A 26,206-nucleotide genomic window follows, 5' to 3' on the forward strand; every position below is an offset into this window, starting at 1 on the left:
AGGGTCTCCACGAGGCCCATATAAGAGAACAGGCAGGGCTTCCGTGGTGGTGCAATGGTTGAGAGTCCGCCTGCCGATGCAGGGGACACGGGTTCGTGCCCCGGTCCGGGAAGATCCCACATGCCGCGGAGCGGCTGGGCCCGTGAGCCATGGCCGCTGAGCCTGCGTGTCCGGAGCCTGTGCTCCGCAATGGGAGAGGCCACATCAGTGAGGGGCCCGTGTACCGCAAAAAAAAAAAAAAAAAAGAGAGAGGACAGGCATTCAGTTCTCTGTTCCTGAGCGCCCCTCCCAGCAGCGGAAACTCAGATTTGGCTCTTCTGCCAAACAATCCAATCTAGGAAGACTTTTTTTCTAGGAAAGACATTTCATATTCAACGTCCTCTCTAAATGTTAAGACACTCAACTCCTCTTCATTTTCCTAGGTTCAACTATTAATTAAATGTTAGCAACAACAAAACGTATGTTAGCTTTAGAGAGTAGATAAGGAGCAACACAGAAATCCTATTGTTTCTGATTAAACAAAGACACTTTCTCCAGCATTGATAATTAAGGCTCATCAAACCTTCCTGAATCTGGTAAGTTCAGTTAACATTTCTAGGTTCATGACTTTTTGGATAAAAGGAATCAAAGAAAAAGGATTAGAAAGAGAACATGAAATGTTATTCAAACGGTAAGCCCCAGAATAAGCACTAAGTCACCCAAAGCTGATAATGGCTTCTTCCAGACAGACAATCTGTACATAGCTTTCTCTGGTCAGACGTGGTATCTTTATCCCAAATGACACCTGGAAAGTGCCCCAGCTTAGAAACGTCTTGCTGACCTAACACATCACAGTCAAGGACATAAACCTCTACAGGTAGTGTGACTTGGAGCCATATTCTATCCAAAGCTTTTTAAGGTAGCAGTTCTATTGTGCAAAGTGTCCACAAAGTCCTTGGGAATAAACAGTGGGGGGCGGGCAGGGGAGAGGCGGGAGGCGAGGCAGATTTGGAGAAAGGCACTACACGGCCACCATTAATGCCTGCGAGTCTGGTCTTTTTTTTTTTTTTTGCGGTACACGGGCCTCTCCCGTTGCGGAGCACAGGCTCCGGACGCGCAGGCTCAGCGGCCATGGCTCACGGGCCCAGCCGCACCACGGCATGTGGGATCCTCCCGGACCGGGGCACGAACCCATGTCCCCTGCATCGGCAGGCGGACTCTCAACCACTGCGCCACCAGAGAAGCCCTGGTCGTTTTTTGAAACCTGCCAAGGAACAGTATAACAAGCATTTGCTTCTGCCTTTGGAGAGAAATACTGAGATATATGTAAAGCTGACTGTTTAGGAATTATCGAGAATACATGGCAGAGTTCAAAGTTATTCAGAGGAGACAGGGTTTTAGTTAAAGTTATTTAGTGCCAGTTAGGAGCCACTAATAGAGAGTCACTGTGCGGGCGGTACAAGCAAATGCAGAGTAAGAGGTACAGGCGACGGCTGGGGCTAATGAGCTAAAACCCAGGCCCTCAGGTAGGCGCGTTCTAACCACAGAGGAGACAGCATGGGGGCGGGTGGGCAGGGGAGCAAACTGTCTCACACGATTCTACCCTAACTGAATCATCTGCTTAAAAAAGAGCGTTCCCCCCGGCTACCTCCTGACTTCCCACCTATCCTCCAATCCCAGCCCCGGCACCTAATCCCTCTCCAGCCCGGCTGAGCCCTCCTCCGGCAGCTCCCCTTCTGCGTCCTTCTCGTCACCCGGTCAGCTGGACTGGTGCACTTCTGCCCCCACTGAGCTGACCCTCAGAGCCTCCTGTTTGCAAAGTGTTCTGTCTTCTTGCTTCGGGGCAACGTGGCTTCCTCCTCTGGCACTACTTTGCTTGCTACCACCTGTAGGATTTCTAGTGCCTGCACCTCGGTCTGCAATGCTCGCATCTGGCTCCAGGACAGAGGCATCCTTGTGGAATACAATCAAAAGCACAAAGGCCCCCTTATGCCCATAGCTGCAAAAATATACCCAAGTTTTAAGTTGGTGTCGTTCAGATGTTAAATAACAACACTGTGAATGCTGTCCAAAAGCGAAAGGGCGCTGTGAGGATGACTACAATAGAATCATCGTCAAGACAACTCCTTCAAAGAAGGCTATTTCAGACTTGAAATAAACATACACACTTAACATCTATACATGTATAAAGACATTATCAAATCTCTATATATACACACAGAGCAGTGTTTTTTGCCATTTCCATTTATGGAACGGCAATTGATGACAATAAACCTTAACCTGACTGCAACAGAAGGGCAGATTGACGCCTGAGTCTTTGGATAACTATGGAAGGAATCCATGTGGACATGTTAGAAACAGGCATTAAAAATAGCCCAGCTATTTCCCATTATGCTCTTTCCATTCCTTTGACTTTCCTCTTGAAGGCACTTCTTCAAAACTTTTCTTTGAGAAGCTTTGTGGGTAAGCTTCTTTCTAGATTTGCCTGGTAAGGAAGAAAAGTTAGCAAACTCCTTGTTTCCATTTGCTTCCCAAACCTGGCCAAACCAAAAAGCTCCACTTCATAATCTACACTAGTGGTTCTTGAACCTTATTGGTTGGGTCTAAGCATCTGTGATAAACATGTTAAAAATGCAGTTTCCTAGGCTTCATTCCCAGAAATTCTGATCCCACAAGTATGAGGTGGATGACCAAACCTGCAGATTTAGCACATCTCCTAGCTGTTTCCATTGTTTTCCGTTTTCTTCCATTCCCAACACCACCCATTTGCATCCAGCCTTTCCTATCTTCATGGGGGCCATCTGCTTGGAGTTCTTGAAAAACCTTCTGCCAACTTCACTCACCCTCTGAACCCCAGAGAAAGAAGGATCATTCATTTCTTACTAAGTCCACTACTACCACACGCTTCTGATTACCACAACTTTTTCTTTTTGTATTGTCTCCCTTTCCTTGGCATACAAACAGACTCAAATTTCTCCTATCCTACATAACAACAACAACGCCCCAAATCTTTTGCACTGCCATGTCTGTCCCTCAAACTAAATTTCCATCTCCTGCTTCCTTCCTGATCAAACATATCCACAGTAACCTACACCCACAGCTCACACCTGCCTGCCTCGTTCAGTCCTATCCTCACCACTGCCCTTCCAAAGGGCAGTGATGAATTTTTTTGTCTTTGCTCCTCCATCCCTACCTCTACCCTAGTGGTATAGATCCTTCCGAACTTTTCCACATGCTTATAGAGACACATCTGTTTACACGTATTCACATACACGGGTTACTATTAAAAGGCAATATACAGAATCAGGCCAATATTGGGATAAAACTTAGTCGGCTTCTCCCCACTCAGCTATCTAATATGGAATTCCTTCCAGGTAAAGATACCTAGATTTACCTGATTTTAAAAAGTGGCTGCCTAGTACTTCATCGTATGAAAGTACACAAACTTATTTAACCATTTGCTCACCAAAGGCTATTCAGACTATTCTTCTTCTGTCATCAACAATGATTGATAGAATAAATCCCTTTTACACAAATCTTATACACTCATGCTATGATTTCTATAGGATATGTTCTTAGACGTGAGATTGCTAAATCAAAGTGTATGTGCATTTAAAAATTCAACAGAGGAGTTAGAGCCAAGATGGCAGAATAGGAGGATGTGGCGTTCACCTCTCCCCACAAGTACATCAAGAATACATCTACAAATGGAACGATTCTCAGAGCACCTGCTGAACCCTAGCAGAGGACCTCAGACACCTAAAAGGACAAGAAAAATCCCCACACAACTGGGTAGGATGAGAGGAAAAAAAAGAGGAAACGGGACGTGACCTGCACCCCTGGCCGGGGGGAGCTAGAGGAGAGGAAAGGTTCCTGCACTCAGGGAAGCCCCCTCACCGGTGGCGGGGAGATCAGCTGGGACAGAGAGGGAGCTTCGGGGATTCGGAGGAGAGTGCAGCAAGCGGTCTGTGGCAGGCAGGACAGAGTAACACCCACATGGATGGTCCGTACTGTACAGATGGCCAAAAGGCACATGAAAAGATGCTCAACAGCACTAATTATTAGAGAAATGCAAATCAAAACTACAATGAGGTATCCACCTCATTGGTGGGAATGTAAATTGGTACACCATCATGGAGAACAACAGTATGGAGGTTCCTTAAAAAACTAAAAATAGAGCTACCATATGACCCAGTAATCCCACTCCTGGGCATGTATCTGGAGAAAATCATAATTCAAAAAGATACATGCACCCCAATGTTCACTGCAGCACTATTTACAATAGCCAGGACATGGAAGCAACTTAAGTGCCCATCGACAGAGGAATGGATAAAGAAGATGTGCTACATATATACAATGAAATATTACTCAGCCATAAAAACGAATGAAATAATGCCACCTGCAGGAACATGGATGGACCAAGAGAGTGTCACACTGAGTGAAGGCAGACAGAGAAGGACAAATATCATACGATATCACTTATATGTGAAATCTAAAAGAATGGTACAAATGAACTTATTTATAAATAAAAATAGTTACAGATGTGGAAAACAATCTTATGGTTATGGGGGGAAACGGAGGAAGGAGATTGGAAATGACATGCACACTACTATATATAAAATAGATAACTAATAAGGACCTACTGTATAGCACAGGGAACTACTCAATACTATGTAATGACATATGGGAAAATCTAAAAAAGAGTGGATTTATGTATATGTGTAACTGATTCACTGTGCTATACAGCAGAAAGTAATGTAACACTGTAAATCAACTATACTCCAATTAAAAAATTCACTGAAAAAGAATTCAATAGATTCTGACAAATAATTCTCTAAAAATGGTGTATCAACTTAAGCTCCTAATGACAATATTACCTAAGTGTCAATTTCTTATTAGCAGTGGGTGTTAAGATGGATTTTAATTTTTGCTAGTGTAATAGGCACACATTACCATCTCACCAGTTTTAAGACTCAGTTTTTAAATTAGCAAAGATTTTCGTCCATTAATTGGTCATTTTATATCTCTTCCTCAGAAAACAAAGTGTGCCCACGCTTTCAGTGTGTTTTACCTTTCTGATTAGTTAATAGAAACTCTTCTTAGATTAAGGACATTTACCTTTCTTTCTGTCATATATTTTGTTTGTATTGCCTCCCAGTCTATAGCCTGTTTTTAAACTTTCTTTGTGGTATCTTGAATATATTTACACAGCACATACACAGATAGGACCCCCTCACCCCAAGTTGTAAAAATATTTGTCTATATTTTCATTTTGAATTTTTACATTTATGGTTATCCAAATGAAGTTTCTTTTTACATATGATCTGGTATCTAACTACTTTCCCCCAAATAGCCAACTATTATACACCATTTACTAAAGAATAATTCTTTTCCCCATTTTTCAGAAATGCCATTTTTGAATTGGTTTCTTCCCAGGCCTCATCTGTTTCGGTCCCTATCTGGCAACTGCTTCTTTGGCTTCCTGGGTGCAGTATTTCTCTGGTTCTTTTTCAACCTTCCTAATTGATCCATTACTAGCTCTTCTTCCTGCTGCCAAATGCTACTGTTTTGCAGTTTTCTATACTTGGTCTTCTCTTTTCTCTCTGCAAATCCCCCATTTGCCATCTCAGAGAGTTCCAATAAACTACTCCGTGCTAAGGACCTTCACGCCCACATTTGCAGGTCCCTGTGAGGGGCTGGTTAGAAAGCCCCTCAGGTTGCTCCACTGTGAGGGCTGTGATGTCACACGGCGGGTGGCCCGTCCACATCTCCAAGCCAACGTGCTCTAGGTGTACCTTGTACAGGCTCCTCTTTGGGGCTCTCTCATTTTGGGTAGAAGCAGTGGTCCCTTACTTCACTCTCTCCTCAGCCACCCAACTGCCAACTCTCAGAATCACATCTTGTGCCAAGGACCCCACGCCCAGGCATCACTCGGCCACTTCAATTCTCTGGCCTCTCCTCGCGCACGTATGCTGGTGACCCTGCTCTGAACTCTCTGCCACACTAGCCTCAAACCCACCTGGTCTCCCTGACGCCTCTCACTGGCTAAAGTGAAGCTGGGGTAGGAGCAGTGGAGCCTCGAACTATTATTAGTAACACACAACAACCAGAATATATTTTATCTATTTATATGATACACAAGCCGTTACTGCTTGATGAGGAGGCGACTGCTGAAGCTTGAACCCATGGGCTGTTTTCAATAGTTTATTGCTACACCACCCCCCAGGTTCAAGCTAAAAAGCAAAAAGACTTTTCCCCCTCATAAATGTAACCAAATGAGAGTGAGCTGACAATACACACCCGTTCATTTTGAGTGTCCACTGCGGGCACAGACCTTTGATGGGATGCCAGAGCCTTTATGGGACCCTTAACGGACAGGACAACAAAGTGCTCCCATGGGATCCAGCAGGCACCCACTTGAGTAACAGAAAAAGTCTGTACGTCATCTAGGTCCAACAACTCATCATGTGAGGCTGACGGGCCCCGTCTACCCCATTCCTGTCAGCAGCAGAGCAAACGGCCCATGCGATAGATCCAGTCCAACCAGGAGCCTGTGACGCCAGTGTCAGCACCAGGTCTTTCCCCTGGCACACCCGTCCACCTCCACCGACACAAGCACCACTGAAGAATCTAAGACAGAGTGTCTTTGGAAGCATCCGTGAGAGCACGAGAGGGACTATTTTCTTGTGTTTTGATACGCAACCTTCATCAGGGACACCGCAGATGAAAAATAAACATCACGACAGCGATTCAAAGCCACAGTTACTTCTAGACATTAGTAAGCCAACCAGAGATTGATCAAACACTGACTTTAGAATGTTTCCTGCCTTAATTCCATGTTCCTCCCCTTTAAAACTTAAGTACTTCATTTTCTGGACTCTCACAGCAGCATAACAATGTTAGTCCACATTTAAAACCAAGAACATTCAGCACAACAGGGCAATAAGGAAGCACACCCTCTGGGAAGCCCACACTGTATCTCGATAGAGGACAGAGATGGGTATTTTCAAGTAGTCGCGAGACTGTTCCACCTGGGAAAGAAAGCTGGTGTCAGCTCTTTCTCAGCCCTGGGGAATCAAGATGATCATCCCCAATTCTGGGTATTTAAAATGTTTCAGGGATTTCCCTGGTGGCCCAGTGGTTAAGAATCTGCCTGCCAATGCAGGGGACATGGGTTCGAATCCTGATCTTGGAAGAACCCACATGCCGTGGAGCAACTAAGCCCATGCGCCACAACTACTGAGCCTGTGCTCTAGAGCCCGCGAGCCACAACTACAGAGCCCACATGCCACAAATACTGAAGCCCACGCACCTAGAGACCGTGCTCTGCAAGAAGACAAGCCACCACAATGAGAAGCCCGCAAACCGCAACAGAGTAGCCCCCGCTCGCCACAACTAGAGAAAGCCTGCGTGCAGCAACGAAGACCCAATGCACAAAAAATAAATATAAATAAATAAATCAATAAATGTTTCAGATACAAGGAGAGAATGTCACTCTGGGACCTCACCTAGCTGGTCACCCTCTCTTATTTTAGAAACGAGAAACCCAAGATCCATAAAGATAACTGCCAGGTAACACTGCTAGCTTACATAAAATTAACACCAAGTCCCTGGTCCAGAGTTTTTTCTACCCTATTACAAAGTAATTCACTTCAAGCTATTACTTCCTTGTAAGCATCTTTACTGGGTGTAATTATGCAAAATTTTGCAAACGTTAGAAACTTTGACATAGATTTAATATATTCTCCCCACCCCCACCCCCAAGACAATGATCACTGGCCTCTAGGGAATCCAGGGGACAAGTATTCTGGCAAAGATACTATGCTTTATTCGCTTTTTTGTTTTCGTTACCCTCTTGAAGAGGAGATTCATTCAAGCATGTCAAAAGCCATATTCCAGATACAGGAGTTATTATTATTTTTTAAAGCAGAATGGGTCTGCTTAGAAAGATGATCCTTCTCTAAACAGTCATCAGTGTTACCACCTTGAGGATAGATTATTAAAAGAATAATAAAAACTCCACTATATCCTGCCATGCCATTCTATTAAAAAAATTCAGTTTCAATAGTATTTTTAAAAGGCACGATTTGCTTCAGAAATGAAACAAAAAATGCTTGAGAGAATCGTAAGAAAAACCAACCCCACCTTGATAAGTAATCAGTTTAAAGCAGCTTCTAATTTTGCACATTTAAAACCATTATTCTAACGAACGACTGACAGGTAAGAGCTCACCGATCCTTGATCTGAATCCTTTAAATTAAAAAACTCTTGAGGAAAAGGTTTATACTTTATATAAGTCAAAAATGTCAGAAATGACCATCCCTATTGTCCGCATGACTGTGCCGAGGCATCACCACATATCAAGTGGTCTTTCTCTGGATATGCATGTATATCTGTATGCATGTCCAGCTGTCACGTGAATCTGGCTTCAGAGATGAAATAAAAACATCTTCCTTTAAAGGAAAAGGAGAAGCAAGTGAACATAACAAACCAAGGGAACATTACTGTTCTCCAAGAGAATGACATCAGTTACGAACAGATCAGCTCCCTCTGCTGAAGTGATGACTTTTCTGGAGATAATAATACATTTAGTAATAAAATCCATTTTGCAAACACATTCTAACATGTGAGACCATTTAAGTTCCCCAAACAAACCATCTTCAGCCCCACAGTTAATCTGGTTCAGACTTGGTGCTCTCTGAGGCAAACGCCAGGCCTCTCGTTATCACGGGTAATGGGACGTGCTCGTCCACGCAAGGTGAAGGAAAGCGGTCAAGGGCAAGCCCTTTGCAGAGAGGAACGTCTGGTGAGAGCGACTCCTGCCTAATTTTAGAGGCTGACGGGTTGAAAGGAGAATGTTCATGAAGGGCGCTGAGCTTCCCTTCCCATCAGACGTGACAGAGCCCCTTGTGTGGCCTGTGCTAAGGGTGGCCGACACGTGTGACGAGCAGAGCTGCTCAGAAACTCCGTGCTCAACGCAGACAGGGAACAAGACATTCCGTCACCCACAGAACTGGGCAGAAGGCAACCTCTGTGCCCCCATTAGCTTGTAAAACAAGTACACGAAGAACTTCGGGAGGCGCTGCACAGTTCTGAGCTGTGCTCACGTTAAAAATACTAGCTTGGCACTGGAAGGTTGTAACCTTATCTCTTTTCTAGACCTTTAACTTTGGAGGAGTGGGGGAGAGTTCAAGGGTCACCTTTGGGCCGAAAATATAAAGGGAAGTGTTTATTTCAGATTGTTTTAGTCTGCTTTCCAAAGGATGGCTGGACATTTTTGGAACACTGGAGATTTAAAAAACTCCTGTGGGGCACCTCAATGACAGCAAAGTCGGTCTATTTAAAAAATCTGTTTTAATTTTGGGGACATTTCTTGAGCACCAACGATGGGCTAAGTGCTCTATGCATAGTCTCTGCAGAAATGCACCGGCTCTCAAAGGCTCAGCCATCTGTTCTTTGGGATAATAAACCTATTCCCGGTCTCAAACTGTGCAGCAAGAAGTGAAATAGAAAGTGGAAGGTTCTGAACGTGAGGAAAGAAAGCCAGTGGTACAGACACAAGTGGAACATGGCACTTTGATGACGTTTTAGAGTTTAGGGGTATTCATGTATTTTAAGGTAGAAAGACATAAGGGGCTATGATGAATAAATATGACTTGATTGTGAAACATAAAAGCCACCGTCAGTTCCACTGCCCTGATTTCCTTGTGGTTAAGGCAAACACGCAATCAGACATTTTCATAAAAGTGAAGGACCTACTTACTATATGCAGAGGTTCAGAGAAAGCAGTTTCTGTTTTTTAACAGGCATTGTTTCTAAGGTGCTCTCAAAGAATGCATACATTGCCCCGTAATGAGGCTCACCACAATGGGCTTTTAGGCTGCACGTGGAATGCATGTGTTTGTTTTGTTCTTCATGAAAACAGCATGATGAGTCCAACCTCAGGGCACTATGAGCACTGCACTGTGTGCATTCAATAAACATTTGTTTATGAATTTATTTGTTGACTGAATAAATGAGTTAGAATTACATATTAAACACTCTCTTTCCGACCCCACAAATTCTTATACACCAGCCAGCCTCAGTTCCTGAGGCTCAAAGTCATCTTGGATGCCTCTCACATGTCATCTTATCTAGCCCTGCCTATCCACATGGTGGCCTGGTGTCCTAACAGGACTCTTGCTTCCAATCTTTGGATACTTGTTACCAGATTAATCTCCCCGCAATCAAAAAAACATCTTCCTTTTAATCTAGGTCATTCCCCTACTGAAAACATGCAATGCCTCCCCGTTTTCTACAAAATGAAGTCCACGTTTGAGACCAGCATTTGAGACTACTCTCCGCCTTCAACATCTGTGAATCCTTCCCAACTATCTTCTCCAGTGAAACTGCCATTTCACATCTCCAGACCCTGGCTCCCAATGTCACATGCCTGAATAGACTAAAGTATGACTGAAAAGAAACAAATCATCGGCTCGTAGGAATTCACTTGTTTGACCCCCATCTACTCCTACCCAATGCAGGCATCCCCAGAGCTACATCTCAGGCAGGTCCAACCTTTGCTTGGATATTTCTAGTAATGAGAAAGAAATTTACAACAAGACAAATGGCAGGTCATTTCATTTCAGAACTTCCCTAATTGTTATAAAGTTCTTCTCTACCTGAAAAAGTCAAAATAACTGAAAATACAGGGAACAAAAGTTTTCCAAGGCTCTGGAGACAGAACCTAGTAATAGTAAATTCCTATATAAGTTAACTATCGACTAAAGTTTCCATACATTTAAAAACAAATATTAAAATGCCTGCCACTTAGTTTCTATATTTTTCACAACAGAGTTTTCCTTAGTCCTTACTTTGGTCACAATATACAGTATTTATTTTACTTGATTTGCTTAAAGCACTTAAATAGTTTTTCTCATGTACCAAACACTACTCTAAGAGCTTTATAAATATTCCCTCATTTTAATTCACACTTTATACCGTGAATACCGCCATTTTTTAGGGAAGTCACTTTGACACAGAAAAGTAACTAGTCCAAAGCATATATCTCATAAGTGATAGAGTCAGGATTTGAACCTGGGCTGTCTGACTCCAGACTCCATGCTGTTAGCCACTGTAAACAAGGGATCAGCAAATCCTCTGGCCCCTCCTCCAGGGGCTCCTCTTGAACCCTCAATGGCACAACTATTGTGCCATCATGCATCTCCCTCTTGGGGCCGTGCATCAATTTACATCTATACCTAATACAGTGCCCAGAGGACAGTAGGCACTTAGAAAATGAGTGCTGGACAAATGCGGAAGTGAATGCTTAAACTGGACCCCATGCTTCAATCAAACATAAGAAAAAGTATTTTAAGTGGCAGTTCATTAAAAGAAATCCTCAACAAAATATTACCAAACCAAATCCAACAATATATTGAATTGGAATTTATTCTAGGGATGCAAATCAGTCAATGCGATATACCACATTAACAAAATGAAGGATAAAAATCTTATGCAGAAAAAGCACTTGACAAAATTCAACATCTATTTATGATAAAAACTCTCAACAAAGCAGGTATAGAGGGAACATACCTCAGCATAATAAAGGCTATATACGATAAGCCCACAGCTAACAACATACTCAATGGGGAAAAGCTGAAAGCCCTTCTCTAAGGTCAGGAACAAGACAAGGATATCCTCTCTTGCCACTAATTACTCACCACAGTATTGGAACTTCTAGCCTGAGCAATTAGGCAAGAAAAAGGAGTAAGTATCCATACTGGAAAGGAAGAAGTAGAACTGTCACTATTTGCAGAAGACATGATATCATATATATAAAAACCCTGAAGACTCCACCAAAACATTGTTAGAACTAATCCACAAGTTCAGTAAAGTGGCAGAATACAAAATCAGTATGCAAAAATCTGTTTCATTTCTTTACACTAATAATGAACTATGAGAAAGAGAAATTAAGAAAATAGTCCCATTTATAATTGCATCAAAAAGAATAAAAGACATAGGAATAAATTTAACCAAGGAGATGAAAGACCTATATATTGAAAACTACAGGACATTAATGAAAGAAATTGAAGAAGACACAAATAAATGGAAAGACATTCCATGCTCATGGATTAGAAGAATTAATATTGTTAAAATATCCATATTTCCCAAAGCAATATAGAGATTCAATGTAATCCTTATCAAAATTGCAATGGTATTTTTCACAGAAATAGAAAAAAAAAATCCTAAAATTTGTATGGATCCACAAAAGACCCTGAACAGCCAAAGCAATCTTGTGAAAGAACAAAGCTGGAGGCAATCATGTGTCCAGATTTCAAACTATATTATAAACCAAGAGTAATCAAAACACTCTGGTACTGGCAAAAAAACAGACACATAGATCAATGTAACAGGATAGAGAACCTGGAAATAAACTCATGCTCATATGGTCAACTAATTTACAACAAAGGAACCAAGAATATACAATAGGGAAAGGACAGTCTTCAATAAATGGTGTTGGGAAAACTGGACAGCCACATGCAGAAAAATGAAAATGGACCACTATCTTTACACTATACACCAGAATTAACTCAAAATAGATTAAAGACTTGACCATAACACCTGAAACCATAAAATTCCTAGAAGAAAACATAGATGGTAAGTTTCTTGACATGGGTCTTGATGATTTTTTGAATCTGACACCAAAAGCAAAAGGAACAAAAGCAAAAATAAATAAGTGGGACTACATCAAACCAAAAAACTTCTGCAAAGGAAACCTTCAATAAAGTGAAAAGGCAACCTACTGAATGGGGGAAAATAATCGCAAATCATGTATCTGGTAAGGGGCTACTCTCCAAAATATATAAAGAACTCATAGAACTCAACAGCAAAGACCAAATAATCCAATTAAAAAATGGACAAAAGATCTGGATAGACATTTTTTCAGAGAAGACATACAGATGGCCAACAGGTACATGAAAAGATGCTCAACACCATTAATCACCAGGGAAATGAAAATCAAAACAATGAGATAGGGCTTCCCTGGTGGCACAGTGGTTGAGAATCTGCCAGCCAGTGCAGGGGACATGGGTTCGAGCCCTGGTCTGGGAAGACCCCACATGCCGCAGAGCAACTAGGCCCGTAAGCCACAACTACTGAGCCTGCGCGTCTGGAGCCTGTGCTCCGCAACAAGAGAGGCCATGATAGTGAGAGGCCCATGCACTGTGATGAAGAGTAGCCCTCGCTCACCGCAACTAGAGAAAGCCCTCGCACAGAAACGAAGACCCAACACAGCCAAAAATAAATAAATACATTTATAAAACAAAAAACAAACAATGAGATATCACTTTACCTGTTAGAATGGCTATTATCAAAAAGACATGAAGTAACAAGTGTTGGTAAGAATGTGGAGAAAAAGGAACTCTTGTGGACTGCTGGTGGGAATGTAAATTGGTGCAGCCACTATGGAAAATGGTGATGGACGTTCCTCAAAAAAATTAAAAATAGAACTACCACATGATCTAGCAATTCCACTTCTGGGTATTTATCTGAAGAAAGTGAAAACACTAATTTAAAAAGATATATGTACCCCTATGTTTATTGCAGCATTATTTAAAATAGCCAAGATATGGAAACAACCTAAGTGTCCATTAATAGATAAATGGATAAAAAAATTGTGAGATACACACACACACACACACACACACACACGCACACACAGGAATATTACTCAGCCATAAAAAGGAATGAATCCTACCATTGGCCACAACGTGGATGGACCTGGTGGGCATTATGCTGAGTGAAATTAAGTCAGACAGGGAAAGGCACATACCATATGATCTCTCTTATATGGGGAATCTAAGAAAACGAAAGAAAAACAAAAACTAAGCTCATAGATTCAGAGGACAGAGTGGTGGTTGCCAGAGGTGGGGGGTGGGAGAAATGGGTGAACTATTTTGTTTTTAGTTTAAATAAACTGAATAAAATTTTTTTAAAAATCCATACAAACACAGCAATCTAGAGTCTGGCATCACAGTGCTTGTAAGCTGAAAAGTAAAAAAAATATAAATTAACTCTGGTTGAGGTACTTAAGAGGCGTATAAGCATGGATGAGGGATCACAAACTTCCAACTTATTACTAATGAAAAATATTTAACATCTGACATTTTCCTGTGTGTAGCTGTTAATCTATTAATTTAGCAGTGCCACGGTGGATGAGCTTTATGGCTCTTGCACTGTTTGGTTCTGGTAATTGACTCATGAGATGGCAACTGCATCATAAACACCCAACAAGAATGCTTGAAATCCATTTCAAATCCTCATTAACTCACACCTACAGCAGACCACTTATTTATTTTATTGCACTAGAAAAATAAAATTAATAACCAATGTTGAAAAGACAAACTCTAGCCGGACTGTTCAGTAACGGAACAGAAGAGAACTTCGCAGCTTAACCATTTATGGCTGGCCGTTATGCATCCTTAAGAGTGTGAACTATTAAAGAGAGACAGATGTTAAAAGAGGAGAAATGGGAGCGGTGTTTCTGCAATCAAGCAGTTTGCAGCCTTGGGGTGGGGGATGGAATAACCTGCACAAAGCCAAAGGTGGCCCCGAATCAAGGACAGCATTGGCAAAAGCCCCCAAACCGGAAAGCTGGCACAACTGTCTAAGTACCACTTTTCACTTGTACCTCCAAGGGGAAACTGAGATGCAGCAAAACACTGCAAGAAGCAAATGTACACAAAATAATTTTGTTGTAGAAAAATGAATGACTGGAATACCGAAAAGATGAATTTGCAAGTAAAATTCACAGGCACAAAGACATTCATGTTGTAGAAAATATGATTTTCTACATAATTTTGTTGTAGAAAAATGAAAGACTGGAATACCGAAAAGGTGAATTTGCAAGTAAAATTCACAGGCATAAAGACATTCATGTGGGTTTCTGTTGGGCACAGCCAATGCTGCTATTACCCTCTGATCTACTTCTACCTAGAGTCTCTCAGACATTACAAATGCAAATCATCAAAATAGACCCCTCAGGTGAGCAAGAGGCAAAACAACCACAGATGATTTCATGTTGCTTAAAAAACAATCATTAGGAAGCTCATGAGCACACAGTGCGTTTCACTCCCCCACTGGGACGCATGGGGCCAGAAGTAGACTCGTGCTGGTGAGGGCAGGTTGCAAAGAGATGGTCCGTTAGAAGGGACAGAACAGAGGCTTAGAGGAGCATCACAAACAGCTACTGGGAGGCAACTCACCGGGGGGCGGAAAAGAGAACGGGGAAAAATATGAAGGCAAGTCACAAAGTTCAGAAATCCTACCGGGAAGGTACAAGCACCAATTCTTCTTTGCTTTCTGTTCTAAGCTTGGCTGTGTGAATGTTTTATATTTGTACAGTAGAATAACAGTAGCAAAAATCTCATCAATGAAACCACATACAATTTTTTTTGATGGCTACGAAATGCCTCCCACTACCTTGTTTACCCCAGCACTATCATGGACGGACGATCTTGTCTATTCATTTTAAAATGTTTTAAAATGTGGAAATAATATACTTTTCATTACACACACACACACCTTTTTATTATCACCTGTAATCAAGGCAGCGTTAAGGCAGTGAAGATCAAAGTCTAAGAAAAATGAAAGCTTAAGATGAATAATCGAATCATGTTCGTGGAAGATCTAGAAAAGAACACCGTGCTGTAGTGATGATAGATGGCATTCAGGATGGTGGACGGAGAACATCTGATGCTTATGAAGCATCAAGGCTGTGTGTGGTGCAGAAAAGCTGGCTACAAAGCCAGCATGCTGAGTTCCAAAGTTTTTATTGAGCGAGTTTTGTGTAATACCTCTACTGCCTAGGAATTAACACACAAAGCCCAGGACTGTAAGGAGACCCCCCCCCCCAACTCCATTAAAGCGGCCAGGCTCACAGGCTCCACTCACAGCCTTTTCAGTCCACTGCTGCCAGACTTTGGCTGGTTGCTGTCACCACCAAATGCTCACGGGCAATCCCAACACTGCCCAACCCACAGCCACTGTGACTTCCCCGCAAGACCATGGAATTTCTTGGAACAAGAAGTCCAAGTCCTTGGAACTTCTCCCCCCCCGCCCCCCATGCAAGCTTTCCTGGCTCCTCTTCCCCCACCTCTTCAACCCTCCTGTCCCTTAAACCTTGAAGCTCCCTTGAGGCTTTGTTCCTCTTGCCCCTTCTACGCACACCACTGAGGGGCTCAAGCTGTGCCCATGGGTTCATTCACCACCACCCCTGCCAGTCCTCATGACTCTGCCTGACTCCTGACCCTAATTCTCTGAGCACCTGGCAGATGCCCCATGTCCACCTGGCACAGGTCCTTTCAAGGGCTCCCCACTGTATACAGGATAAAAACCTCACCCCGTTTGGGTGCACACCAGACCCTTAGGGTTTGGACCCGTCTCCCTTTCCAGGCCCATCTCGCCACTAGGCTCCAGCTGTGGTGCTGAGGACACCTCTGCTGTATAGGAGCTCTCCTCCCTCCAGCGCCCTTCCCTGTCTGCCCAGAGTTCCTTTCCAGGAAGCCCTTCCTCCCAGGAACAGTCTTAGATGCTCCTCTTCCTCTGGGGTCCCGTAAGACCTGTGATCAACTGACAGCAAACTTCTAAAAATCTTTGATTATATCCCCATTTCCCTAGTAAACTCTGTCTTCCCTTATATTCCCAGCACTGCCAGATACAAGGTAGTTGCTTAATAAATGTTTGTGAAACAATTATTTTTATTTACTTAAGCAATCTTTTCACCCAGTCATTCCTAGATACTCACTATTCCTTATTTGAAAATTCCATTTTATTTAAATCAGTATTAATTACTAAAACTGTCTTAGGCATCCTTTGGCTTCTCCCTTAGGCACAGGGTCTTCTGGGACCTCACACAGACTAACACAGTGTGGAAAGACCTTATAAAAACCATATACACCAATCAATAAAGATGTTGAAAAGTGAAGAAGGAAAGGGAAATTGAATGCATGAAGTAAGAGGCTGCTTTAGAAAACAAGTTAGATTTCCAAAGTCTGGGAAAAGTAATAAAAAAAATCCAAAGTAATGGTCACAAACTCTCATAAAACATAACAAGGAATGGGTCAATTGAATTTACATGTTAGTGGAACTGCTTTTTTTATTGCTCAACTTGTCTAAAATATTTGCAAACATTTGTAAGCAGGTAACAACAACACAATAAATGTGTGCAAGGAAAATATAAAGAAAAATTTACTTTGATGCTCTAAAAGGGAGAAGTAGTGCTATTTCCTGCTTTTGTCAGACTACGACCCAAAATAGTCTTAAAGATTAGATCACGCAGAAAATTTCACAGCAGTTCAAATGGTGGTAAACATTCGTTTTCTGACATTATTTGTTGGTTTTGAATGGAAGAACCAATTATCACAAGAGAGGAGAGGGAGATGGTCTGACACAGAAATTTTACAGAAAGGAAACGTTCCATGTGTATAGGTTTCTGGCAATGATAACTAGACAATGTAACACTGCTTCATCTATTGTGGCCTCTCTCATTCATCTGTTAAGTATTTATATGTATCTACTCTGGGCTCTGGGGACATAGCAGTGGGCAAAACCACTTTCTAAAGGGAAGAGGAATGAACACATAAACAGATGAGAAGATAATGTCAGTTGGGGATAAGTGCAGTGGGGAAGCAATAAAGCTGGATGTGGGACTGGGATGGAGAGGGCTGCTCTCTCACACAGGGTGGAGAGGGACAGGGTCTCTCATCCGTGCAGTGACAGTGAGTGAAGGGGTGGGCCAGGAGGGCGGCAAACATTCCAGACAGAGAGAAAGTGTGGGGAGAGGACGGGGTGCTGGGGGGCGGGGAGTGTGAGTGCGTGCATGCAAACAAAGTGAGGCGGCCACTCTGCAGCCGAGTGGACAAGGGGGAGAGGGCAGGGGCCAGACCGTGCGGGTCCGTAGGCACTTCTCAAGGCTGGTCAAATAAGGGATGTGCTATTTAATAAGAAGCCACACTAAGCTATGAAACAACAGCAAATAGTCACTGCCTTTTGACCACTGATCTCAGAACTGGCTGCCCTGCCTGCTCATACTGACCCCAGCCAGGAAGCCTGCCCGCCACTGTATCCATAACAACATCTATCGTTCACCCAAGCTGACATCACCCCAAACCCTCAATACTGTGGGGTAATATATTTACAGAGGACCGTGACTCACCAACATCACCCCAAGGCAAGACTCTGGCTAGATCACATGTGTATTCTCCCATTGATGAAAGAGTGCCACATTAGGGGCAGTCGAGCAGAGCGTGCCAGGTTCATCTCCCAGAGATTCACCCTGCTGTTGGCCAGCCCTGTGGCCGTGGAGGACAGAGCAGCCACAGAGGGGATCCAGCTCTTGGAGGGGTTGGGGAGAGAGGGAGGAGGCCTGAGGGGTAAGACCAAAAGGCAGGGGGCAAGGAGGGGCTGGAGTAGACGGATGGAAAAATTAAGGAGAATGCGGACAGGCCAGCGGCTGGCTAGGCTGCGATGCAGCTGAGGGGGTCACGAGTGGCTGCAAGCCCCCGGTCTGCTTCCCTGCCTCTAGCATCATCCTGCCCTCCTCTCACAGACCCGTGGCATCCGAGAACCGTGGGCCCAATCCCAGCTCCTGGATCCAGATGGGTCCACAGAGGAGTAATGGAGGTCCGAGAGCTATGGGCAGAATTTGGAGAAGCCCAATGGGAAGCAGACCTGTAAGACGAGGCTGCACAGATCAGACTGCAGTTATCAACAACTCGGGCTGTGCAGCTGATCAGCAGTTCTATGTGTTCTTTATTAAGTAAAGTAGGAAAATAAACATTACTTTAAAAACACTGCGTTCAGGATACAAACTCTCCTACAGCTTCGCGTCCACCAGAGAAAATAATAAAGGTCCTTGGAGAAAAAAGAAACGTTGACTATTCACTAGGTTTTCCAGAGCGGTTTGTATTTCTGAAGAAAATACTTGGAAAAATGAAAGCTTAAAACTAACAGATTGGATTTGCAGTGACAGAATTTTAGATGCTGTGGTCAAAGGATGAGGCTGGGTGCAGAGGCAACCCTACACTGCACGGAGGCCCTCTCTGGGGAGGGATGTGCGGTGTCCGCAGGGCGAGTCCCCCAGTGCTGTTCTCTCTCTTCCCGGCACATGGAGGGCTGCCCACTCCAAGGCTGGTCTGTCCCCAGGACATGGTGTTGGCCAACGATGTGTGGCTGGGTTGGGAGGTGACACTTGTACAGAAAAGGAATTCATCACAGCAAGTGTGTGATACACTTTCCCTCTGCAGCACAGGGACAGGCCATGCTTGGGTGGAGAGGCTCCTTGGGCAGGGCCTGGAGGGAGCCCAGGCCGATGGCCCATAGACAGCATGAGATACAAGCTTTCCTGAGATTTTAGAGGTGCCTGTTAACTGCAATGGTGTAGCCTATCCTGACTGATAGAAAAGAGCAATTAGGAAGGAACCCGTTCGTAGTGAGTAGAAAACCCTAACACTCGATATTCGAGTCTTCCCACTCCTAAACTGAGTACATAACAGAATGTATGTATTTCAAATTTTCAAAACTACTTTTTTTAAAACTTTTTTTTTTTACATCTTTATTGGAGTATAATTGCTTTACAGTGGTGTGTTAGTTTCTGCTGTATAACAAAGTGAATCAGCTATACGTATACATATATCCCCATATCCCCTCCCTCTTGCGTCTCCCTCCCTCCCACCCTCCCTATCCCACCCCTCTAGGTGGTCACAAAGCACCGAGCTGATCTCCCTGTGCTATGCGGCTGCTTCCCACTAGCTATCTATTTTACATTTGGTAGTGTACATATGTCCAGGCCACTCTCTCACTTCGTCCCAGCTTACCCTTCCCCCTCCCCATATCCTCAAGTCCATTCTCTAGTAGGTCTGTGTCTTTATTCCCATCTTGCCCCTAGGTTCTTCATGACCTTTTTTTTTTTTTTTTTCCAAACTACTTTTTGATTTTGAGTTGAAACTCAAAAATTGTTTGGGAAAAAAAAAAAGGTGAGAAGACAGAGAATTCAGGGCCTAGGGAGTTTCACAGAAGGAAAGTGGGGAGCCAGTACTTGGAGATGCCACTCTGAGGCCCCCAGGCGCTCTCACACACACATTCTCTTCCTTCCCTCCTGGTAGAGTGAGGAGACGTCCCTCCTTATCTGAAGGTCAGTCCCTCCACCAGGGCTTGAGATCCCCTCACCTTCTCAAGAACTCGGCTCCTATGCGGTTCCCTTCCTTGTGGAACCAACCCATCGACACACCAAAACAATCTGGTTTCTCCCACCTTAGTAACATGCCACTGGACTTCTCAAGAGCTTGTGTACATGTAGTTCTCTATTTCCTCTTCTCTCATACCTTCTCCCTGATCCTGAACTCACGGCCATGAAAGCTATGGAAGGCTCCATTTGTAAATGTCTTATAAAATTAAAACCTAATTTTTGGATTGATTTGCTTTTTTAGCACAGCTATACAAGTTATTCTACAGGAAGAAAATGACAAATTTGAAAAGTAGTCTGGAGAAGGAGGAAGAGAGTGTGAAGTATAAACCACAGCTCTTAAAAGTCAGAGATGTTCAGTTAACCTATGGGGGATTATTTTTTCTAAAAAACACTTTTTAAACAATGAAAATGTAAGCCTTTCAGATTACAGCATTAATAGAAGATTGTTGCAATTAGGAAAATAAGGCAATACAAAATAATATGAGAGCAAAGCTAATCCCTCAATAACACCCACCCATAAGAAAACAATACTTAAGTCTTTTTCAACTTACAGTGGGGCTACATCCGGATAAACCCATCATAAGTTGAAAATAGCTAAGTCGAAATGCATTTAATACACCTAACCCACCAAACATCATAGCTTAGCCTGACCTACCTTAAATGTGCTCAGAGCACTTACATTAGCCTACACTTGGGCAAAATTGTCCAACACAAAGCCTATTTTATAATAAAGTATTGAATAACTCATGTAATTTATTGACTACTGTACTGAAAGTGGAAAACAGAATGGTTGTATGGGAAGAGAATGGTTGTAAGGGTATCAGTCGTTTACCCCCCTGATCACACGGCTGCGTGGGAGCTGAGGCTCAATGCCGCTGCCCGGCATCACGAGAAAGTATCTTACTGCATGTTGCTAGCCCAGGAAAAGCTCAAAATTCAAAACTCGAAGTACAGTTTTTACTGAATGTGTATCTCTTTCACACCGTCATATAGTTGAACCATCACAAGTGGAACCTTCGTAAGCCGGGGACCGTCTACGTATGAACACCATCCACACCCTCCCTCCTCTTCCTCAGTATACCCTGTGCAGCCCCCACTCTGCCCCCACTGCTCACTGCAAGTGTTCTTGTCAAGATCATCAGTGAACCCGCCTTGTCAAATCCAAGAACTCCTCTTTCTTCCTTATTGACCAACCTGAACACACCGAGTGTCGTCTGCCACTCCCTCCTTTTCATACACCGTTCTTGGCTTCCTGGTCTACCCGGCCTGCGGTTTGCTGGTTTTCCTTGCATCTCTCTGGCTGCTGCTTCTCCAGCTCTTTGCTGGCTCTTCCTCTTCCAACTAACCCCCAGATGTGGGGCTCCTCAGAGCTCAGCCTTGAGCCTTCTCCACTCTTACATGTTCCTCCATGTGACTCTGTTCCTGCCCCTGGAGTTGAATAGCACACTAATGCTGAAGGTGCGCACATTGATCACTCCAACCCTTAGACCGTAAGACCCAAATATCTAACTCCATACTTGACATCATTGCCTGGATGAAAATGTAACAGGCACCACAAACTTGACAGGTCCCAAACATTTCTCCTCTCAAACCCATCCTCCCCAACTCACTGCTGACAACTTGATACATGATACCAGCTACTCAGATTCAAAATCTCAGAGTCACCCTTGATGTGTCCCTTCCCCTCTCCCCTGCACGCTCAGTCCCTTACTCTATCCTGCTTACTCTACCTCCCAGGTGTATTCCAAACACACTTTTCCCCACGTCCAAAGGCTACACTTTAGTCCAGGCCACCCTATCTCTTACCTGGTCTGTTGTTACAGATGTATATCAGCTCTCTCCACGTCCACACCTGCCCTTTAAATCTATTCTCCACAAAACGGACGATGGTTTTCTTAAATCAGAACATGTCACTTTCCAGTAAAGACCCTGTAGGGACTCCTACCACACTTGGGATCCCGAACAAACTCCTAACATGGCCACAAAACCCTGCCATCCCCCCACCCATCCCCCATTCTCCTCCACTCACTGTTCCCCAGTCTTCTCTCCGGTCCTCTCTGAAGCCAAGCGCTTTGTACTCGGGGCCTTTGCTCTAACCTGCTGGGCTCTTCTTCCCTCATTTTCACGTGGTTGGTTCCCTCTTAGCTTTTAAGTTTCCACTTAAATGAAATCTCAAGGGAACTTTTGTTGACCACTGGCCCAATTCACGCTGGGCCCCTCTGTCATTCCCAGCAATGGTCATTGTTTACTTCATTCACAGCCCTTGTTCCAACTTGCAATGTTCACATTTATTTTCTGTTCACTTGCTTTTGCCCATATGCCTCGTAAGAGCAAAGACCACGTCTCTCTAGGTCACTGCAGCATTCCCGGTGTTTAGCCCAACGCTTGGCACAAAGTACATTTTTAATACGTACAGGGACTGCGTAAATGCAGTGGTTCTTGCCCATCCCACCCCCACCAATCAGTGCAGACCAGGAATTTCTGATGCAAGGTGAGGAGGAGAAGGAGCCCAGCGGGCAGTCGTAAATGAACTTGAACAAGGTGTCAAAGTCTAGATGGGTGAGTGGAGGCAGCTCTGGCAATGCCCCACAACACTCGCCTGTCCTTCCTATCTCTGAAGATTCTGAGCAACGTATCAAAGTCGGTGCTTCCAACACAGCCAGACCTGCACATTCTCAAACACACCAGCCACAGTTCAGAGCATTTATACTTTTCTCTAATCTCTTCCAAATATTTACGTTAGCTATAGTCACATGAAATGTTAGAGCTGAACTAGACATATCCTTTGCAAAACACAGAGAAGCGGAGGGTCCAGATGGAGGCAGCATGTATATAAGGATTTTTACTTGCACCCTCAACGGTTTTCTGTTTGAGATTCAATTTCAGAATTACCCACTACCTTAACTGGGACCAAAGAGTATATTCTGTTAAAAACATGTCTGTATGCTTATTACTATTTATGTTTATATACATATGTGTACAAACGAAGGCAGCTGGAGGCAAGGAAGACACAAGGCATCACCCATTACTCAGCAGACTGACTAGCAGATGATTTAAATGCACAAGAATCTGGGCTGCATTTATCAGTACAGCCTGAGTAGATGATTTACAGTTCTTTCTTTTGAGACATTAACCAAGGTCAATGATGACGCTTTCTCTACAGTCTTAATAAAACCACAATGTCGTATGTTGATTTCTACATGGAGACCTAGGACTACCGACCTCAGGGCACTTGACTGCTGAGTTGTGGCCGCCTGATCAGGGAGGTGGGCACAGCTGCTCAGATGCTCAAGGGCACTGCAGAATCAGAGATCTGGCTTACGCTCCGGTTATGCCACGGTGTGACTTGGGGCAACTCATCTAACTTCCCTACACCACAGGCTCCTCATCCAGAAAATTGAGATCACAAGAGTATAGATCTCCAGGGATGGTTCTTCTCTAAAGCAATAAGATAATGCAGAGAACCCTGGCATGGAGGCTGGCATGTTATGGGTACACACCCAGGCTATGTTTTCAAGCACCAGCTGAATATCTCCTCTCCCTGTGTTTTGCTTTTGACTGAGTTCCCAAGGGCAGGAACAAGAAGAGGCATGTATGCAGGAGCTGGGACTTGGCTGAATACTGAAAGACGTGCAGCGTTTCAGAGAACGAAGTAAAGAAGACAAGCAGTGCCAGCACGGAGCACAGAGGAAGGAGAGCCAGGCAGAGGCGAGTCTGCGCATGGTGGTCAAGGGTCGTTTAGGAGCTGAGCCTGGGTGGTGTGCAGTGTTTGGGGTGGGGACTCAGGGTGGTGAGGCGGTACCTTTGTGGGGTGGATGAAGCATGGCACCAAGAGCTGGTAGAGGAGCTCACACCTGACACTGACAGTGACCAGGAGCCTGCGTGTGTCCCTGCTTAATACCCTCGTGATGCCTTCCACTTCGCATATGTGCCATCAGGTTTATCATTGTTACAACATTTCTAATCTACTCCTTATATTGAGTCAGCACTGGGAGTGCACAGAGGAGGATCAAGTCTGCTTCACTAAACCCATGTCAGGGCACACTTGATCCACATCAAAAGATTATACTTAGGGGGCTTCCCTGGTAGCGCAGTGGTTGAGAATCTGCCTGCTAATGCAGGGGACACGGGTTCGAGCCCTGGTCTGGGAGGATCCCACATGCCGCGGAGCAACTAGGCCCGTGAGCCACAGCTACTGAGCCTGCGCGTCTGGAGCCTGTGCTCCGCAACAAGAGAGGCCGCGACAGTGAGAGGCCCGTGCACCGCGATGAAGAGTGGCCCCCGCTTGCCACAACTAGAGAAAGCCCTCACACAGAAACGAAGACCCAACACAGCCAAAAATAAATAAATAAATTAATAAACTCCTACCCCCAACATCTTAAAAAAAAAAAAAAAAAGATTATACTTAGGGAAAAAATTTCCTCCCTTCTTCACAGACCAGTGATAGGCCAGAAATGGCTTTTCCTCCAGGGAGGTAACGGACTACCCATAGGGCTTGGTATTCCTGCCATCATCCAGTGACCATCCGTGCAGCTCCAGGCAAAGGCAGAAGGCAGGGAGGAAACTGTGTGGCAAGTAAAGAGCCCACACTATGGTCTCTTCTCTCCTTTTGCCCTAAAGGTCGAGCAGAGCCAGAAGCCAGAGAACACTTGTCTAGCTGGCAACCTACATAAAATGCACCCTGGGGCTAGGAGTGATATAGTCACAGAAAAGCCGGAGAAAGATAAGCCCCACCTCTCTCCTGCTGAGCCTCCTGAATGCAGAGGAAATCTGAACAATTATCAGATTTCTAGACACCCTCCCAGTTCTATTAATTCTTTGTCTAACTTCACCGATGAAGAAGGCAGAAATCTGCAGACAGACACTGGAATGGAAGCCCCTCTCTAAGAAAAAGCCATAGAGAAGGTCTCCTGCTCTGGCCACTGAAGTTGCTTTCCAGGCTCACTGCATAAGAAGCAAACATCTCAGGCTAGAGTTTCCAAAATAAATCTGTGAATATTCTTCTGATTTTGAAGCAGAGGCAACCAAGTGCCAGAATGAGCATTACTGCCAACGTTCCCCCAATAATACCTTGGGGGAAGTCCAGCAAAGATGACAAAAGCAAAAACACAAATACTTAAGTTTTTTACTTCTGAACATACTTTAAATGGAGTTTCAAGTTGCCACGTGGTGACCAACATTTAAGACTTAAATAAAGCCCCTCTGTATATTTTAATACATTAAAACATAAATGTATAAATGTTTATGTGTATAATATATATGACATAAATAAATGGATAATGCAATGAGGACCTCCATTAAAATGCAACAAGGAGACTGGAAGTGAATATTTAAATAAATCATAACAATATTTATAAATCATTAAAAATGAATTTATGGGCTCTTCTTGCCTCTCCTTTCACACAGAGAGTATTTTTTTTATTATTTAATAGGTCCCATAAAGTTCTACAAAGCACTCACTAGATCTTTACATGATGTAGAAACATACTTTTAGAGGTAAGGAAGCTTAGGGATTTAGAGGCTTTTAAGCTAATTTGTTTATTTTAAAGGTGGAAAAAACAAAAACGAAAACCAAATCCCAACTGAGTATAGAGAGAGCAAATAACTTATCCTCATAACAAAATGCACAGGATTAGCACAGCTCTGGAGTTTCGTGTTCTAGTCTTGGCTCTGTCAATTACTGATGGTGTGACCTTTGTTAAACCACTGAGCAGACTGAGCTTTAGTTTCCTCATCTTTAAAATGAGAGGGTTCAAACAGATGAACCCTAATGTATGTGCAATTTGTCCAGAGCCCAAAACCATTAGTGGAAAAACATACCATCTGGAACAAAGCAAGAGGCGGCTATGAAATTCGGGACCTAACACCTGCCCAAAGGCTGATTCGTGCCATGCTTCCATTCCAAAGCAGGCTCTTGAGGATGGCCTGTGCCCACATCCTCTGCAGGGACAGGGCAGGGGGTGTGGTTGGGAGTTGGTACCCCAGGCAGGAAGATGACTC

General features: G+C 43.8%; 1 protein-coding gene across 1 annotated transcript in view; it reads right to left on the reverse strand.

Annotated features, from left to right (window-relative positions):
- Nucleotides 1-26,206, reverse strand: part of PREP (prolyl endopeptidase) — a 140,174-nt gene that overhangs the window by 20,299 nt on the left and 93,669 nt on the right. The window lies entirely within an intron of this gene.

This window comes from Mesoplodon bidens (assembly GCF_964165515.1).
Source record: "Mesoplodon bidens genome assembly, chromosome: 12".
Classification (NCBI taxonomy): domain Eukaryota; kingdom Metazoa; phylum Chordata; class Mammalia; order Artiodactyla; family Ziphiidae; genus Mesoplodon; species Mesoplodon bidens.